At 41.3% G+C, this 16,665-nt stretch overlaps 1 long non-coding RNA gene across 1 annotated transcript in view; it reads left to right on the plus strand.

Moving 5' to 3' along the window:
- Positions 1-5,138: 5,138 nt before the first annotated feature.
- The window catches only part of LOC115835541, a 34,973-nt gene continuing 23,446 nt past the window's right edge, over positions 5,139-16,665 (plus strand). Inside the window, exons 1-2 of the long non-coding RNA XR_004030609.1 lie at positions 5,139-5,303; positions 15,691-15,813. This is a non-coding gene — a long non-coding RNA (uncharacterized LOC115835541). The remainder of the gene's footprint in view (positions 5,304-15,690; positions 15,814-16,665) is intronic.

The following is a 16,665-nucleotide window of genomic DNA, read 5'->3' on the forward strand; positions in this document are numbered from 1 at the left end:
AAAAAAAGAAAAGAAAAGCAACAGGGCATTATAAATCAGAAGGTGGGAATGCTTAATAGGTACAAAAAATAGTGAGAAAGAATGAATAAGACCTAGTATTTGATAGTACAACAGGCTGACAATAGTCAATAATAATTTAATTTTGTATTTTTAAATAACTAAAAGAGTATAATTAGATTGTTTGTAACATAAAAAGCATAATCACTTGAGGGAAAGGACACCCTATTCTCCATAATGTGATTATCATGTATTACATTCCTATATCAAAACATCTCATATACCCCATACATACATACACCTATTATGTACCCACAAAAATTAAAAACAAAAAATTTTTAAAAAGAAATAAGGAAGAACAACTCTTAATAGCATGTGGTATACAGATGCTTTATAAAATATAGTTTTGTTTTTGTTTGCTCGGGGGCTTAAAATTTATTTGTGAGGTCAAGGTGACACCTTATAGGCAACAGTAATATAGAAAATATAATTTAGAGCTGACTTGGCATGACACATTTCCAGTGTTGTGAGCATTTAGGAAAAAAGGAGATTAAGGACTTGTTGGGGCTGGTCGTGGTGGCTCAGGCCTGTAATCCCAGCATTTTGGGAGGCCGAGGTGGGTGGATCATGAGGTCAGGAGATCAAGACCATCCTAGCCAACATGGTGAAACCCTGTCTCTACTAAAAATACAAAAATTAGCTTGGCGTGGTGGTGTGCACCTGTAGTCCCAGCTACTCGGGAGGCTGAGGCAGGACAATTGCTTGAACCCAGGAGGCGGAGGTTTCAGTGAGCCGAGATCTCACCACTGTGCTCCAGCCTGGGTGACAGAGCGCGACTCTGTCTTAAAAAAAAAAAAAAAAGAAAAAAGGACTTGTTAAAGAGAACTTAAATTGGCCTTCGATGGGTGGAAGGGTTTAGTTGGGTGCAAGCACAAGGAAGTTTGACAATGATGCCATATTTTAGAATTAAGAGGTACCCATATGTTATGGTCATTATGAGTAAATGTCTTGATAACCAATTAGGCCTAATGAAGGCAAGGAATTCCCATGTATTTCTGGGTTTCTGTACTGTGCCTGGAAGTTTGCTGTTGCATATCTGTCATCCACACTAAATGTGAAGTAGATCTGTGTCTGTTTAGAACTGTAGCTGGCACAGGGTAGTGAATTTAATAACAGATGCAAAATGTGCGACTGACAGGATGTATGCCGCTGTAAACAGGATGGGGCTTAATCCCTTGGAAAGTAATGTAATGCAATTCAATGCAAGATTTCACAGAGACTTTAGGTGATTTTGTTTCCCGGAAAACCTAACAGAATTACGCAGCTGTACATCCTTGGGATGGGCACCAATAGACCAAAAAAAAAAAAGTATTCTTTTTCAGAAAGCAGACTAAATCTCGCCTCATATCCCCCCACGATATTTGCTCTCTGCGTTCTAGGAAGAAGAAGCGAAGCACACCATTGATGTGTGTGGGTGTGATGTAGCATCTTCTAAGAGGTCTACAAAGAGACATTGCAAAGCCAGGGCTCTAAATAATTCCTCTGTGAAACATTGGGCCAAACATTCCGTAACCCCTTTCCGCTCTGGTGATCACGTAAGTAGATATTCTGGAAGCACTTGCTCTACAGATGGAGAATTGTCACCATCTGCCAGGACGGCTCCTGCTCATCTTTCATGACTCAGCTCAAATGTCATAACTTCAAGGGGCCTTCAGCTCTCTGGCCCTACCTGCCCCCATGAAGGTTCTACCCAGTCCCCCAGCTTTGCTCCTTCGGCTGCATTTGAAGCACTTACCTCTGCTTGTTAATTGTTGGTGGAATTGTCTGTAGACTGTGACCTTGAGTATGCAGAGTCTGGTAGAGTCATCTCTGGATTCCTCACTCTGAGAACCAGGCTTGGCCATTGCAGGCTCTCAACAAAGGCTTGTGGAGGGGATGGATGAATGAATGAATTAATGGATGGCACGAATGGATGGGCTCTGGTGAATTTTTTGCCCACATTTTGCTGGCCAGCAGCTGCATTGAGTCTGCAAACTGAACACTTTGGCTCAAGGTATCCTTCCAGTGAAGACTTGGATGGAAGACTTGGAGTGAGATGCAGGTTATGGGGATACGTGTCACCTCAACTCCTCATTCAGAAGGATACATACCTCACTGGACCATAAAAAATGAGAACTGAGAACTGAATTCTCTGTAAAAACGCACCAATCAGCACCCTGTGGCTAGCTAGAGGTTTGTAAAATGCGCCAATCAGTGCTCTGTAAAAATGCAGCAATCAGCACTCTGTGGCTAGCTAGAGGTTTGTAAAATGCACCAATCAGCACTCTGTAACATGGATCAATCAGCACTCTGTCAAATGGACCAATCAGCAGGATATGGGCGGGGACAAATAAGGGAATAAAAGCTGGCCACCCCAGCCAGCAGCAGCAACATGCTCCCGTCCCTTTCCACGGCTTGGAAGCTTTGTTCTTTCCCTCTTCCCAATAGATCTTGCTGCTCCTCACTCTTTGGGTCTGTGCCACCTTTAAGAGCTGTACCACTCACTGTGAAGGTCCGAGGCTCCATTCTTGAAGTCAGTGAGACCATGAACCCACTGGAAGGAACAAACTCCAGACACAGTGTGTTGGAAAAAAATGCCATGTGAAACCATGAGATACCATTGGCTCCCTTCTCTAAAGAGACTGAACCCTGCCTTCAATATCAAAGGTTTGGTGCACTGGCAATATCTTTGCATGCAAATTACCCCATTGCTGCTGTTATTTGCTGCTCTTGAGTAATTCCAGTTTTGCTTTCCTGGGAATGAAGTTTAGTATGAGAAATGTGGATGCCCATGAACATTTCTGCTATATCCTTGAGACAAATGATGGAACAAATTTTTCTCTGTGGGGTTCCATTCAGGAACCTGGAGGCATGGCACTGTTAGTATTGTTATCATTAGCAGCATGGCAACTTAGTCTATTTTCATACTGGCAGCAGAAAAAGTAATATTTATCTACTTGGCCATCCAGAGAAATGTTATGGATTTGCAATTTTGCACTTTAGTGGGGTAATAGAACAGGTACAGAAATGGAAGCTGTTTTAAATTTTCATGCAAGAGTAGAAACACACAAGATCTGTGAATAGATTGAAGCTTTGGTCAAGAAATGGAGGTTGTATGTTTGATTTGAAGATCTCGAGTTCTCCTCAGGCTAATTGTGTACAGTCTTTTCTCAACGAGCACAAATCTATCAGCCAGCTGGATTTTATATTATAGAATTAGCCTTTCAAAAAGGACAATGCATTGTTAGCTTAGTTACTATATAGTAGTGCAATGAAATGATGTATGAGGATGTATTTTGAAAACTGCCAAGTGCTGTGCATGGGAAGGATGACAGTGGCGGTGATGATCATGATGATCATGATGATTTATCAGCAGACATTCTAACCCAGATATATTTTTCCCCAATCAGTCCTGTGGGGAAATGAAGGTCTATAGCCTCATACATCACAGCAAATCAGTTCCCTGAGTCCCAGCAAAGGAGACACAGGCGTGGAATTCCACATGTAGCTGGGGTTCAGAAGCTCTAGGGGATTGAATGCTAAGAGCTTTGTATCTCTGTAAGAAGTTCTCTGTAAGAAGTCATCTCTGCAAGAAGTCACTCTTGCATTGAAGGCACTGCGCTAAAGGAAAAGCTTGATTTGCTATTCAGAGAATCTCACGTGTCACTTTGATTGTGCAGACACTCCGCCCAGCTTTTATACACCATACCCACATGCAGTCCCTAAACACATATCCTCACATTATACATGTACCCCATGTGCACACATAGCTCCATGCCCACACCTCCCATCTGATGTGCACACACCTGCATCTACCACCCAGATAAATATACCCCCTCTGTATTTTACACACAGAGCCCATATACCCCCGTACATGTTGTCTCTCTAATCTCTCTCCATGACCACAGCCTCCACCCCTTATTCAGGCACCCCTCACATCCTTCATAAATACACATCTTGCACATCTGTACACACCCCCACATACCCCACTCTTATGTGCTATTACATGTTCTCCCTCATCCCACATACATACCACTACATGCAGACCCATAGGATGTACTCAGACACTCATATACATATGCATGCATGCAGGTGGTCACAGTGTTGTCTGGGGTAGAGAGAGGTACAGTTCTAGAGGGACAAGTTAATCTGTACGTATTTATTACACTAAATCTGTCATTCTCTTCCCCTTTTTCTGCCCTTCCCTCCTGGCTCCCTCCCTGACAATTGTTTGTAGAGCAACTCTTTTCAGGTTTCATAAACATCCTTTGCTTTGCCTAAAATGTAAGTATATGGCCTGAATTACTATCTATTAACCTTTTCAAAAAATTAATGAATTAACTTTATTTTTATAGATATAGGGAGTACAAGTAGTTTTGCTACATGGATATATTGCATTTTGGTGAAATCTGGGCTTTTAGTGTAACCATCACCTGAATAGTGTACATGGTACCCATTAATTTCTCATCTACCACCCCCTGACACCCTCCCACCTTTCTGAGTCTCCAGTGCCTATCTTTCTACTTTCTAGGTCCATGTGTACACATTATTTAGCTCCCACTTCTAAGTGAGAACATGTGGTATCTGACTTTCTGTTTCTGAGTTCTTTCACTTAAGAAAATGACCTCCGTTTCCATCAATGTTGCTATAAAAGATACAATTTCATTATTTTTTATGGCTGAGTAGTATTCCAGAGTATATAGGTAGATAGGTGGGTAGGTAGATAGGTAGATAGATATCACATTTTCTTTATTCAATAATCTGTTGATGAACACTTAGGTTGATTCCAAATCTTTGCTATTGTGAATAGTGCTGTGATAAACATACAAGTACAGGTATCTTTATTATATAGTGATTTCTTTTCCTTTGGGTAGATACCCAGTAGTGGGATTGCTGGATCAAATGGTAGATCTATTTTTAGTTATTTGAGAAATCGTCATACTGTTTTCCACAGAGGTTGTACTAATTTACATTCCTATTTTTTGATGAACTCAGATGAAGAACGTTTCTTAACAAGAATTCATTTGGGGATATGTTTGTATTTATTCAGCTGCTCCCATTACCAGATCAATGAACCGTTCTAGAGACTTCAAATCCATTGAGATGGGATTAATGCATTTGCTTACTCAGGCAGAGGACAGAAAGACCATTGCAAGTGTTCATCAGCATTTTCCTGCTCTTAGATAGAAAGGGCCAAGGCCACCCCAAGCATGCTGAAATTAATGGGCCATTGTCAGGAAGGAGTTTACAACTGCATATGGAGCCAGGTAACTGCTTTTCATTTTCCCTTAGCTGAAAAAACTGCTAGTTCAAAGACATTGATGTAAATGGCACAAGGGGCATACGTTTTGCAATTTGTCTTCAGCAGCCCAGCAAGATGAGATTTTAGAAACTTTGTGGCATCTTCTCTGTCATCTAGAAGAGTTCTTTGATTTTTGCACAGCTGTCAAATGTTTAGTTGCTTGCCTTCTTATGCTAACCACATCTGGAGCTCTCTGAGACTACCAAAGGGCCTCCTGCTTCTTTGATTTCTCCAGTCAAGAGCTTAACCCTGAATTGATGATTGTGGGTGCCTGTGGCACCATTGCAAATTTCATATGATGAAGGTGAACTCATACCTCTAGAAGACAGAAAAGCCTTGGAAATAAAGCCATTGACCTCAAACAGGAAATTCTGGTATATTTTCCCAGAAGGTTTAACAAGGAGGAACACTTTCTCAGAATCACTGCCTCACTATTTCACGCCCGCAGTTAGACTCATTGTGGACTGACCTAGCATTGCCAGACACATAAGGATACCAGAGGTGGAGGGAGAGGAGAAAATGTGATCTATTTACAAGTGGGGCTCAGAAATGCAAATGGAGACGCTTCAAGTGCATAGCCTTTTGCTTCCTGTTTTTTGTCTAATTTTGTACTCTATTCCAGTTTTCCATTGAGCTAGAGAGGCTAATGCAGATGATCTAAAAGTGGAGCATATCTAGAAACACATGCCACTTCAGTTGCAGTGGAATGAAAGCTGCATGCAAGGACCTAGGACTGAGATCCACCAATAATACAGTATCACTGGAGTACTTGTAAGAATCAAATCGCATTAGGGAGGTTAGAAGGATGAGAAAACTCTTTGCAAACTGTGAGGAGATAGACAGCTGTTCATTATTCTTCATCTGCCAATAGCCTTCCTTAAAATATGAAGGCTTTTTTCTGGAAATTTTACAAACTTTATGGATCTGCAATTAATCCAAGGCTTCTTTGAAGATGGGGAAATAAATTTGTCTTTACAACATCTCCAAGAAGAGACCAACAGTCCAGTAGATGATTAGAACATCAGAAATTAATTGGCTGAACATTTTTATTCTTGGGCATTTGAGCCTAGAAAAGGGAGGCAAAGAGACCCTCAGAGTGAGCAAAATGAGAAATGAGAGGGAAGGGAGAGACAGACGAGAGGTCTGAGAAAAGGACAAGGGTTGTGATCCAGAAGCTTCCTCTGTGCTAAGTCACTTAATTCTTGCTGTCACCTTGTGAGGAGTGTCACTCAGCTGTCCTCAAGTCCTGTACACTTTAATATCCCAAAGTGGGCTTGGCAGCTCATCTGCATAGAGACTCCAGCATTCTCTTTAATACCACCATGGATTTGGGGTGTTTGTTTTGGTGGTGATAATGATGGGTTATTCTGTCAACCACACAAAGTAGAAGTGCCTGCAGTTAGGTTTTTGTATTAAGTAGCAATGGTTTTTTTGGGGGGTTTGGTTTTTCTGCAGTTGTATATGAATAGTCCATTTTACAAAAAAGAGACTCAATAAATCTAAATAACCTTCTCAGTTAATTATGATACTGATTACTAATAAAATACAAACCTGAAATACAGAACTGGAATTGAAACTCAGGGCTGTGGGCTTCAAGTCCTCTTATTTTCTGATTTGCTGCATGGTCTGTAGGAGGAGACCAACTTCGGGCCAATTGATACCCTGGGACAGTGCTCCCTAGGCTTCACGAGCAGATTGTTGCTTGTGCAATCCTGCCCTCAGCAGGTGGACACTTGGGACACATTAGGGATGGATCTCAATGGCTTCCTGCTTCCTAGAGGAGAAATGATGAGCAGAAACCTTAGCTCCATGCAAAATATCAGCTACTTCTGACATTGCTGGTTCCCTGTCTCCCTACCCTGGGTTTGCAATAGATGAGGAAAGGGCGATGGTACTCAGAGGAACTTCAGTAGGCAACATGCCTTAAATCTTAGTGGGCTTGTGGCATTCATGGCTAAACGTCGTCACAAGGAAACACTCATTTCAATAACTGTAAAGAAGTGTGCCTGAGGAATACTGAGCTCAAAACATTTGAAAAAGGAATTTGAGAAGGGAAAGCAATGAAAGGAAGACAGTTTTTTTTATTTTGTATTTTTTTAGTATTTTCAAGACTCTGAAATTTAGTACTAATAGTAAATAATAAAAAAATAAGTTTAAAGTTCTTGAGGGCATAGAACAAAAGCTTTTGAGCTGGGATGAAATTCTAGCTGCTTTTGTTAAAAGTTTGTGTAGAAATCCACAGGGACACTATTGAGACCATTTTAATTTTGGTTCTCCTCCAAAGGCCGCTCTTCTCATCATTCACTGTTTAGTAGATTTCTTGAGCTGTGAAAATGATTTCTTCTCATTGATCTGATACACAGGGATGGCACTCTCAAAAGAACAGGGCACGTGAGTGACACCGCAAAGCACCTTGGAACTCACGCCTAATATGCTCTTTGATGAACAAGACTATAATAAGAGTGAGACAGATGCGTTTTTAAGACCCAAACATAGGCTGGGGGTGGTAGCTCATGCCTGTAATCCCAGTAGTTTGGAAGGCCACAGCAGGCAGATTGCTTGAGCCCAGGAGTTCAAGACCAGCCTGGGCAACTGGTGAGACCTTGTCTTTACAGAAATATAAACATTAGCTCAGCGTAGTGGCACATGACTGTAGTCTATAGTCTTAGCTAATGGGGAGGTTGAGGTGGAATGATCACTTGAGTCCAGAAGGTGGAGGCTGCAGTGAGCTGTGATTGTAATACTGCACTCCAGCCTGGGCAACTGAGCAAGACACTGTCTAAAAAAAGAAAAAAGAAAAAAAAAAGATCCTAACATAATGAGTAGTTTTTTTGTTTTATTTTTAATAGAGCATTTTAATTGATTTTTATCCTCCTATAACCTTAATACTCTTACCTATTGATATGGTTTGGCTGTGTCCCCACCCAAATTTCATCTTGAATTGTAGCTCCCATAATTCCCACATGTCGTGGGAGGGACCCAGTGGGAGTTAATTGAATCGTGGGGGCAGATTTTTCCTGTGCTATTCTTGTGATAGAGAATAAGTCTCATGAGATCCAATGGCTTTATAAAGGGCAGTTCCCATGGACATGCTCTCTTGCCTGCCACCATGTAAGACGTGCCTTTGCTCTTCCTTCTCCTTCCACCATGACTGTGAGGCCTCCCCAGCCATATGGAACTGTGGGTCCATTAAACCTCTTTCCTTTATAAATTACCCATTCTCGGGTATGCCTTTATTAATAGCATGAGAATAGAATAATATATTTATTTTGTAATATTTTTAATTCTCTAGGAATGCAAAGAATTTAAACCTTGGTGATCAATACATAGTTGTAAATATTTATTATGGAAAAGGAAAAAGGGGCTGAGCATGATAGCTCACACCTGTAATCTCAGCACTTTGGGAGGCCTAAGTGGGCGGCTCACTTGAGGTCAGGAGTTTGAGACCAGCCTGGCCAACATGGTGAAACCCCATCTCTACTGAAAATACAAAAATTAGCCGGGTGTGGTGGTGGGCGCCTGTAGTCCCTGCTACTTGGGAGGCTGAGGCAGGAGAATCACTTGAACCTGGGAGGCGGAGGTTGCAGTGAGCTGAGATTGCGCTACTGCACTCCAGCCTGGGTGACAGAGTGAGACTCTGTCAAAAAAAAAAAAAATAGGAAAAGGGTAGGGTTGTGGAATCAAACAGCCAAGGATATGGACATTACAAACATGGAATTACAATCACACAATTGTTCTGTTTCATTTCTTAACTAACTAGAACTTTTGTTTTCTCAATTGTGAGATCAGGATGACAACACCTCTCTAGTAGGATTGTTTTGAGGATTAAAATTGAGAGCTTATATAAAAAGAGTCTTGAATACTGCCTGGCATGTAGTAAGTATTAAACTGGTCATTTTCTTCCCCCTTTCCTACACTGAAGTGCTCATAATTATGATCACTGCCAATTTGTTTTTCAACATAACATTTTGAGAACTTCAGAGGCAACCAGATGAGTGTTTAATGAAATTAACTGATCATCTCATTTATTTATTCAATTAATATTTAATTTTAGATATGATAAATGGAATGAGCTAGCATAAAACATATTTACTTGCTAGGGTAATTTCTTCCTGGAACTTAAGTGCCTTTGACTTTTAGTCAAAGAACTCTCTTTGAGAGTCAACTAAATCAAACTTATGGAGAAAAAAACCATCAACATAAGATTCTGTTACTTGGGGGGTTGATGTGGGAGGATGCCTTGAATCTAGGAGGCTGAAGCTGCAGTGAACTGTGATCTTACCACTGCACCCCAGCCTGGCCAGGTTGAGAGACCTGTCTCAAAAAAAAAAAAGATTCTGTTGTCAGTTGACTGATATATTTTATTTCTACCTCCAGTGAACATATATTTATAAACATAAATTGAACACATATTGTCTATCTCATATATACATGTGCATATATGTATACACACACACACACACATAACATATATTGCATATATGATGCAAGGTGCTTATCCCAGCAGGAAAGGTTTGCAGGCTGATCTTTGAAACTACATTGATAAGAGGTAGAGTGAACATACATTTTAGTTTTTCTCTTTTAGGTTTAATTTATATCTGCTGACTTGATGCAATTATTAATAAAACCTTCTTGTACCCTCCAAAGAGTTCCAGGAGATGATAAGAAGTGTTTGGATGATATAGTACATGGTCATCCTATTAACAGGTATCTCCTCCCAGGAATAGGGGCTTTGTGGCTCCTTTTGAAAGATCCTGGGAAGTAGTTGCCTTGACCGTTTGTCGCTCAGGGTCGGGATTTCATTGTGAAGGCCTCTGGTGCAGCAACAGCTGGGCTATCCAAGGGGTTGCTATGATGAATGGAAACATGCAGGGCAGCAAAGGCTGGAGGGCTCAGATAATGGATGTCCAGATTTACAGGATGTGCTAATGTTAACAGTTCCATTGCTAACTAGTTAAAGATCAGCCTTATGAAAAACGACTTCCCACTTCCAGCCTCTGATGAACATAAAACTGTGCAAAGACAGATGAGATGATGCTTTGAGTAATCCTTAATGAAACTGATTTGAGAAATAAAACCATTTGTCTCTCCCATTCGACTGCCTCTTGTTATATAAAATCGCTGTGTAATCATTTTAAACCAGAATGGACTGGAGAGACTGAGGGACAGAAACTTCTGAGTCTTATGTTTCTGTCATCCACAGCTGCTCATCAATAAGAAAGAAGCAAATGTTGCAACAAGCCCTTTCTCATGACAATACTGAGCATTCATGCATAACTTGAGAAAAATCTTTCCACGGATTTGTGAGCACTTGTGCAATGCGTTTGGCCCAGTGATTCACCTTGATCTAAAAAGTCAGAAGGCAAGTCTTTGGCAGAAACCTGTTGTTACCCTGAGTAAATTAACTCTGGAACTCAGCTCATTTCCAGCTGTTCACTGTTCAGATTCTTGGTGGTCTTAATACCTGGCACCTATCCTGTTGAATTTGCCAGTTTGACAATTCAATCGGTTATTAATACAGCCTAAATGACTGAAGATTTTAAACATGGCCTGCTAGAGAAAACCCTGGATAAGGAGTCTGGCAACGTTATTTTCTAGTTCTCTTTGTGACTTGGAAAATTCACTTCACTTCCTTATGCCCCACTTTAATCACCTGGAAGCAAGACTCACGTGGCTCACAGAAGTGCTTTGATCCAGAACACCAGCTGTTCCTTCTGCATACCCTGTTCCTCCCTGCATGCCTGACTGTACTCCTGGCCCGTCCTCCCTGCACCACGCTTTCTACAAAAATCAATAGCATTTCGAGAGGCAGCACAGGTGCCAGTTTTGCCATATGAAAATTCCTGTTTTTCTCCCAGGTTCTTTGAAGGAAATGGTTTGTCTCCTTCCAGCTTGTTAACGTGTTATCTCTACTCTTTCCTGGCAATATCCATGCTACTGCTTTGCACATTTTATTATTGTTCTCAAGAGCATACTAGCTGTGGGCTGGCTCTATTGCACCTTCATTTACCTGGTTGCCAGAGAAAGAAACTTGCAAGTGTTCTTTTTCCTGTCCATTTTTAGAGCCATGTTACAAGTGTTCTATGTGATTCATTTCACTTGCATCTGGTGTCCTTTCTGCTGTCCTTCCTTTTCCTCTGCCCTTAACTTTCCTCCCAAATCCCCGATCACAGTGCAATTTGCATAACGATCCCTAATTCCTTAGTTTTCTCTTGGACCGGTCTGTACCTCTCTAGCTCTATTGCTACTGACTGGCTTGTTCAGGCTCTTCTAATCATTATGGCTGGTGCAATTTTCTTCTACGAGGCTTTCCCAGGCCTCCTGCTAACAATGATCTATAATGCATCTGTAGATATTTTTATTTATTTATTTATTTTTATTATTATTATTTTTTTGAAACAGGGTCTCACTCTGTCACCCAGGCTAGAGTGCAGTGGCACCATCACAGCTCACTGTAGCCTCTAACTCCTGGACAAAAGCGATCCTCCCACCTCAGTCTCCTGAGTAGTGGAACTACAGGCACACGCCGCCACACCTGGCTTATTATTTTTCGGAGAGACAAAATTTTGCTCTGTTGCCTAGGCTAGTCTTGAGCTCCGGAGCTCAAGCAATCCTCCTGCCTTAGCCCCCAAAGTGCTAGGATTACAGGCATGAGCCACCATGTCCAGCCTGCGGTGATTTTTCTTAAAGCCCTTCCTTAAATCTCATGAGCTTGCTCCTATTTAAAGTCTATCAGGGACCCTTTAGTGCCTGTCTGCAGGGCTGGCTCCACAGGCGTGTAACATGAGCACTTGTATAGGACCCCTGTGCTTAGAAGGGCCCCATACCTGGTTTATCGTTCTGTAGTCACTGTTTTGCACTGAGATCTACAGATTATGGAGTCGGTCCTGTGTTTGGTGTAGAATCTGAGTCACATAAAGAGCCTTTACAACCATGCGGCCACCTCCCCTCATACCCCAGTCGCTGTTCTCTGACCCTAAGCCCTATGCTTTCCTGTTCCTTCCCATGTAGCTCTCCCCCAGTCATGCCATTTGGTCTAGCTGGTGGTGTTCATGCAACGACAATTTAGTCCATGTTTCCTGTGTGCCAGAGATTGTCACCGGGTAGTGGAAATACAGAGGCGAGGGCAGAAACTTGATTTCACAGAAAAAACCAATTGTACACACATAACTCCAATACAATATGGGAAATGCAATAAAAGAGAAATAATTGATAAGCCAGTCACACAAACATACACAATATATGGCTTCTGTTTGTTTGATGTTTACCGAAATAGAATTGTATTTTACATATCGCCCTGAGCATATGTAAAATATGCTCAATCTGTAAAATATGTAAGATATGTGCCTATCTTTTACAAGCTTTCTACTTACTTTTGTAGGTTTTTCTCATTGTTTCCTTTTTAAAAACGACACGCATTTTTATCTGCTTCCTTCTTTTCTCACTCAACAATTCCTTGTGCAAATTTCTTCTAAACCAATGATTAAAACAAAGTTTGGGATTATTTTAAGAATCTTCTTTTAATCATTTGTTTCTGTCATTAGAACAGCAAGCTTAAAGTTCATTTTCATTCGACTACTTTAGAAAGGCACATTAAATAGTAGCTGTTTTCCAACTTGAGCCTTTTGTGTATTAAAATTAAACATTCAGTTCTACCCTTGTATTTATTCCTTCAGTTAAGCAAACTAGCATATTATTTGGAAATTTTGTTATAAATGCTGGCTTTCCTTTACAATTTTTTTTCTCAAAACATCTGTTTAGGGAGGAAACATGCACAAATGATGTTCAGATGAAAACTTTTCCAGCTCGGCCTAATTTTAGAGCCCTGCTACAAATATTCTGTTTAATTAATTTCACTTGCATTTGGCTTCCTTTCTCCTGTCCTTATTTTCCTCTGCCCAGGGGAAATCAGATTTTTCCTAATGTTTCCTCTCCTTCCTCTGTGTACCATAGGTCACTGTAGACTCCATGGTTCTCTCTCTGTGTTTGCCTGGATCTGCCTGCAAAAGTGCACTGCCCTCTCCATTCCTCCTTGGGTAGGATGTCAGTTGGCAAATTGAGCCTGACATTTTCCTAGAGATGTGCAGAGGATGGCAGTTTTAATTTCATTTAAATTTTAGGAATTAAAAGTCCTTATTTTTCCCAGTCCGAGTTATTAATATCTTGGGTAAAACCTAATTTCTACTGGGAGCCTGGGGATGTATGGGGGCAGGATGAATCAGACAGCAGAATCTGTTTGAGGTTGAAAACAAAGCAGAGACTGAAAAGCCTGGAGACATTCTGGACCCTTATTTTCTGTCGCTCTTTCTTCTTCTGTCTGCGTATTGAATGCCTTTATCCCCATCCCATCCTGCACCATGCCACAGATACACACATTCTAGTGGGAAGCGATCCTTTCAGATTCTTCGGGCCTTCTCTCTAACTTCACTCCTCAAAGCAGTTGTCTGGGATCACGTAGGCAAGAAAAATACTTGATGCTGTATTCTCTCCAAGAACCCAGACCTTCCTTTGTGGCACTATCCCAAACTGTTATTGCTGATTTATTTGAGAGAGTTCTTGGTTAATGTCTGTCTCTCTGCTGGGCTGCATGCTTCTAGAAGACAGAGCCCACCATAGAGACCAAGATACATAAGGTCTCAGGAAATCAGTACTGCCCGACAGAACCTTCTGCAGCGATGGGCATGTTCTGTATTTGTGCTGTCCACTATCATAGCCATGGGCGACAAGTGGCTGTTGAGTATCAAAATATGGTCAGTGTGACTGAAGAATAGAATTTTAAATTCTACTTAATTTTAATCCATTTAAATTTACATAGCTTCACGTTACTAGTGGCTTCCTCATGTTACTAGTGAACTTCCTAGTTCAGGGCAGACTGAACTAGGTTAGTAGATGTGTGGATGGAGGAAATCCAAGGAAGTAAGTACCTGGGTATGGGATTAAAGGAGAGTCAAACTCATCACTGGTACTATTTTTGCATTTTTTATTCTCAACATACATCACCACCCCTTCCCATCCCCCCTCCCCCAACACATACACCAGCTTGCTCCACTGGCTGGATAGGGTTGAATTCAAGAGGTGGAAATTTGTAGCCTCCCATATTGGTTCTGATGTCTTTGCTCTCACCAGAGAAAACACTGTTGCAGTTGTACAGGGTGTAGTCATTCATAGCCCTGTTTCACCCTCACACATGATCCTGTCTTCCTCTGGGTGCAACGAGGTCGTCATCAGTCTAAGTACGTTGGTGTGGTCCCCTGAGTCAACAGGAAGTGGCAAATCCTTGCTGAGTGAGTTCCCTGAACTGGGAGGATATCCTGAACATGCTGTAACCTGAGAAAGCACATGTTTATCTTGCAGCATAAAAGCCCTCTGTTGGCCATACAGTGCTTGTTAATCCAGGGCTCTCTGTAAGCCTGACTCAGTAGGTGGTAAGTAAAGAAATGAATTTACCGTCCCTGTTCCTGTAACTCGTGCTGACTGGGCACATGCCTCAACTGGAGGCTGGTTTTTGCTTTTCCAAGGGGTATGTTTCTAAGGAGACATTTATCTGTGTGTATCAAAGAATCATTTGCCTTGGATGACATCACTGGTCACAGCCCATTCTGCTCAGTTCCTTAGTTAAAGGAGCCAAGTCTGAAAGGCCTGGCTTAGAAAGTTTTTACCTTCAACAGTTGTGTCAACACGAGAGCCTCAGCATGCTGTTCTGAGTGGAGGGCCAGGCGCAACATGTACACGCAGACCCAGAAGATAAAAGTCGGGCCTACGAATGCACCTCTTCTGCAAATGAGATGACAATCTCACCAGGCCACCTGCGAGTGAAAGGGCTTTCTGACCTTCATGAAAACCCAACACAAATATCTCAACAACTTTTTCAAAATATCTGTTTTCCTGCCACTCTCCTGCTGGTTCAATCTGGGGAGCTTAAGTAGCTGTGATTGTCTCTGGGAAATCTGCCTTCTAGTATAACTTATTTGGACAGAAAAAAAGCCATCATCTATTTAAAGTTTAGATGCACTTGCCCCTTTGATCCAGCAATTATACTTCTAATAATTATAGAAATACTTGCATATTTAAGAATATATATATATGGTTATTCATTGGTGTGAAAAATTTGAACCAAGAAAAATGCCATTAATAAATCAGGATGTAATAAATCAAGGTGTGCAGATGGAAATGGCAAAAGTTGCCTGCTCACTTCCGTTTCCCTTTCTACTTTTTATTTTCTCATCTTAATTTCCGGAGTATTCATAATAAAATATGGCTTTATTCAAACAAAGATTGATAAGCATCGTGGTGAATAATATCAACAATATTTGAAATATAATCAAATTTATTTTTCATTTATTGATGTAAAGGCTCTGATATGGTTTGGCTCAGTGTCGTCACCCAGATGTCATCTTGAATTGTAATCCCCACATGTCGAGAGAGAGAGGTGATTGGATCAAGGAGGTGGTTTCCCCTCTGCTGTTCTTGTGACGGTAAGTTCTCATGAGATTTGATGGTCTTATAAGGGGCTTTCCCCGATTTGCTGTCACTTCTCTCTCCTGCCATCATGTGAAGAAAGTCCTTGCTTCCTCTTCGCCTTCACCATGATTGTAAAGTTTCCTCAGGCCTCCCAAGCCACGTGGAACTGTGACTCAATTAAACCTCTTTCCTTTATAAATTACCCAGTTTTGGGTAGTGTCTTCACAGCAGTGTGAAAACAGACTAATACAGGGTTTAAGCTGGGGACCAGGTTAAAGGAATGACCATCACTAATGCTAACCAAGGCAGGGTTTAATGAGTAAGGCAAGATGATTGAGGCCCCTCAAGAAAAGTACGATATATTTTCTGTACCAGCAGACTAGACTGAGAAAAGGGGACTGGAAGACTCTGTAACAGACCACATTTTAAACTTGAATTTGACTTAGTAATTGAACTAATTACTAAGAATGAAAAGAGATTGCTTGAACTGGAAAGGGCTGATACTTTAAATTCTTGAGTAAGGAGGGTTTCATTTTGGTTTCGATTTTGCTCTCAGCAAAACTGGGGATCCAGGGCTAACTGAGTTCACTTTTTAAAAAATGATGTGACATTTCGGCATACTAAGTGTCTGCTATCATGGGTGACAGCAAGGGCAGAGAGAACATCTATGCAGTGGCCACCCTGGATTGCCACGAGATTCTACCTTTTCACTTTCTCAGCCCAGGGCACCTCCAGGCAGTGAAATCACTGGTAACAAGACAGTAGAAACATGAGCACACAGATAGGGGCAGATAAGGGATTCTTTATACACCTGTGGCCATGGAACCAGAGGAAGAAAGAGCAGGTCTGCTCTTGGCCATGTGCAA

This window comes from Nomascus leucogenys, chromosome 6 (genome assembly GCF_006542625.1).
Source record: "Nomascus leucogenys isolate Asia chromosome 6, Asia_NLE_v1, whole genome shotgun sequence".
In the NCBI taxonomy this organism is placed as follows: Eukaryota; Metazoa; Chordata; class Mammalia; order Primates; family Hylobatidae; genus Nomascus; species Nomascus leucogenys.